At 55.6% G+C, this 3,326-nt stretch overlaps 1 protein-coding gene across 1 annotated transcript in view; it reads left to right on the top strand.

The window, feature by feature from the left end:
* The window catches only part of CALML4 (calmodulin like 4), a 10,848-nt gene that overhangs the window by 1,014 nt on the left and 6,508 nt on the right, over positions 1 to 3,326 (top strand). The window lies entirely within an intron of this gene.

Here is a 3,326-nt window from a genome sequence, read left to right on the forward strand (position 1 = left end):
GAGGGAGGGGCTTTGGAGGCGGCTGGGATGGGACACCCCCTCTGCACCCGGGGCTGGACGCGTCTGTCAAGTGGGGCTGTGAGGCGGGGTCCCTTCTGCCCTTGCATGGAGCCCCGCCGGGTGCAAGCACTCTATTCCCTGGGTGCCCAGCCTGCCCGGCCTGCCAGGCTTCAGTTTCCATTTCCTGCAGTGCAGGCTCTGGTTTCCGCAAGGCGGGGGAGGGAGGAGTTGCATTACCGAGAATTCAGTGCCCAGCTTGGGCCAGAGGGACCTGGTGGCTGCAGCCCCTAGCATGGCAGGAGAGGCGGGGCGCCCCCCAGAGCCTCGGGCCTGGAGCCACCGGAGTATCCAGTGCTGCCTGCTCTGCGGAAGTCACCTCAGGGAGTGCCTCCCAGAACTGGGGTACAGTTGAGGCCCTGAGGCCCATACACCCACTGACCCAGGGCAGGGTCAACAAACCCTGGAGGGGACTTGCGGTTACCCAGGCAGGGGGTCCAGAGTTTTGGGGATCCGGAGCTTGGTCCAGAAGGGAGTTGGTCCTGGATTCCAGGTGGTACCTTCTGGTAGAACCCTTGAACTCATCCCAACAGGAGGATGGAGACTGGAGGAAGGCCAGAGCAGGCAGTTAAAAACCCAGGGAGGGGACCAGCAGATGGTGAATGGTTACATCGCTGGACTCCCACGTAGTCGACCGCAGTTCAAGTCCAGATCCCACGGCTTAAACTCACGCTGGGTGCGTGTGCGTGCGTGCCCAAAATCTCAAGAGGAGAATGGAGGAGAAGGGATTGCAGCGTGGTCATCCCCCCAAGTATTGTATTTCTTGCTTGGTTTTTCTTTTTTTGGAGAGGTTTTTGCTATAGGGTGCGTGCACTCGCCAGACAGACAGAGACAGAAAGTGAGAAGTCAGCCCCTGGGGGTATGGCCACACCGCAATCCCTTCTCCTCCATTCTCCCCTCAGGATCTTGGGCACGCACACACACGCACCCGGCATGAGTTTAAGCTACCGGGTCCAGGACTTGAACTGTGGTCAACTACAAGGGAGTCCAGCGACATAGCCATTACGCTAACTGCTGGTCCCATCTTGCTTTATGTCTCTCTCTGGTCTTTCTTGGGAGTGTACGTGCCCTATAGCAAATATCTATCTAAAAAAAAAAAAAAAACGGGATTGGGGGAGGGACTGGACTCCCACATGGCCCACCACAGTTTGAGTCCCAGACCAGGTATGCCCGTGTGCCCAAAAGAGTAGAAGGGATCTCAGCGTGGCCTTCCACGCCCTCCCCCATAGTGGGTAATTTCTCACTTTCCCCTCTCTCTGCCACTCCCCAGTGAGTATACACACCTTATGGCAATAACAATAATAATGAGGGACCAGCAGTTAGCGTAATGGCTATGTCCCTGGATTCCCATGTAGACCGCAGTTCGAGTCCAGGACCCGGTGGCTTAAACTCATGCCGGCGCATGTGCGTGCGTGCCCAAGATCCCGAAGGAGAATGGAGAAGGGATTGCGGCGTGGCCATCCCCCCTGGGGGGTGATTTCTCACTTTCTGTCTCTCTGTCTCTCTCTGTCTTTCTGGTGAGCGCACGCGCCCTATAGCAAAACCCTCTCCAAAAAAAAAAAAGATCACCTCACAACGGGATGTTGCCATGCCACAACTCTTCCTCCCCCATCAGGAGTGTGGACACACGTATGTGCCCGGCATGTTTTCTAAGCCACCAGGGCAGGGTGTGAGCCATCGGCCTTGGGGGATCCTGTTCCGTTAGTTGCTAGGCTGGGGGCCGGCCCTCAACCATGATTCGAGGAGCGAAGCTGCATGCCAGTAACTGTCAGCGCTTTTCCAGTGAAGTTGGAGCTGCTGTTACTCGGTCTGATGGGTGGTCTGCTGATAAACGATTTCTCACCCCTGCGCAAGTTAGATTCATTACACTAAAACTTCTTTCAAATCTTTGGCACTGCTGTCTTGTTTTTTTTTTTTAATTTAACTTTACTTCTTTTAAATTCAACCAGAGAGGGACAGAGTGAAAGCGAGAATGAGGGAAAGTGAGAATGAGGGAAAGTTCCAGGTCTGGAACTTGAACTGTGGCCGCCATGTGGGAGTCCAGCATCCTTAACCGCCATGCGACCTGCTGGCCCTGGGCCAGCCCCCAGCCTAATGATTAAGGGAACAGGATCCCCCATGACCGATGGTTCACATCCCTGCCCTAGTGGCTTGGAAAACATGCCAGGCACATACGTGTGTCCACACTCCTGACGGGGGGAGGAGTGGAGGAAGAATTGTGGCATGGCCACATCCCACTGTGAGGTGCTTTCTTCCTCTCCCATTCTCGCTGTCTTTGTCTCTGGCAAGCACAAATGCCCTCTAACAAATGAAAAGAAAAATAAGATAGAAAACAATCAGGCCGGCAGGCGACATGGTAGTTAAGGCACTGGACGCCCACATGGCCCTCCTCAGCTCGAGTCCTGGGCCTGGTGGTTTGCTTTCTTACTTTCCCTCTCTGGTGAGTGCAAATTTTAAAATACTAATCAATTAAATTAAATACATAATTCAAAAAAAAGCAGAGGAACTATCGGCTGGCAAAGAGTAAGAGCGGATGAAACTTCCTTGAGATCCTGGGCTAGGATAGTGGTGTTGTATTTGGGTAGTCCTGTAGTTGCATGCACATGGCCTTCATGTAACACACGTGTGCGTGCATCATCCGGGGCCGGGCGGTCCACACTGGCCAGCACACCGCACGCCGCCTTGCCCCAGGCCTCTTATCCTAGGCTGGGAGGTCTCTTTCTTCTCAGGGGTATTTGCATTTTCAAAGAGCAGAGCTGGAAGGGGAGTTTTAATCCAATTCATTTAACCCAATTGGTTCTTTCCTTGACAAGTGCTGGCAGGCCCTCCCTTTGTGCCAGCCCTGCTTCGACATGCGGTGACAGCAGTGATGATAATAGACAAGGTCGCCCTCCCTGAGCCATGTTCTAGAAGGGCGAGGACAGCCTTGGAGAGAGCGTGGCAGGCAGGGTGTGCCATCTGTGAGGAGAGCCGGGAAGGGCAGTGCAGGGGTGGAGGGCGCGGGGAGCGAGTGGTGTGGTCAGAGGGGCACGCTGGTTCCTGAGCAGGAGTTCCCCGTGCCTTGGTCACGTGTGAGGAAGAGCTTGTGGGATGTGCCAGCTCTGTATGAGGGGACCCCATAGGGCCCCCAGGCCCCCGGTGACAGCTGCAGTCCCCTCCCGGTGCTGGCTGCTCTTGGAGGGAGCCCGTTTATGCAGGAAGCTGGCCAGGGGCCACAGCAGCCTGTGCGGCCCTGCTGTGGCCCCCAGAAGCTCAGCCCCCGGTGTTTC

The sequence above is a fragment of the Tupaia chinensis genome, unplaced genomic scaffold (genome assembly GCF_000334495.1).
Source record: "Tupaia chinensis unplaced genomic scaffold, TupChi_1.0 Scaffold000377_2, whole genome shotgun sequence".
NCBI classification, from domain to species: Eukaryota; Metazoa; Chordata; class Mammalia; order Scandentia; family Tupaiidae; genus Tupaia; species Tupaia belangeri.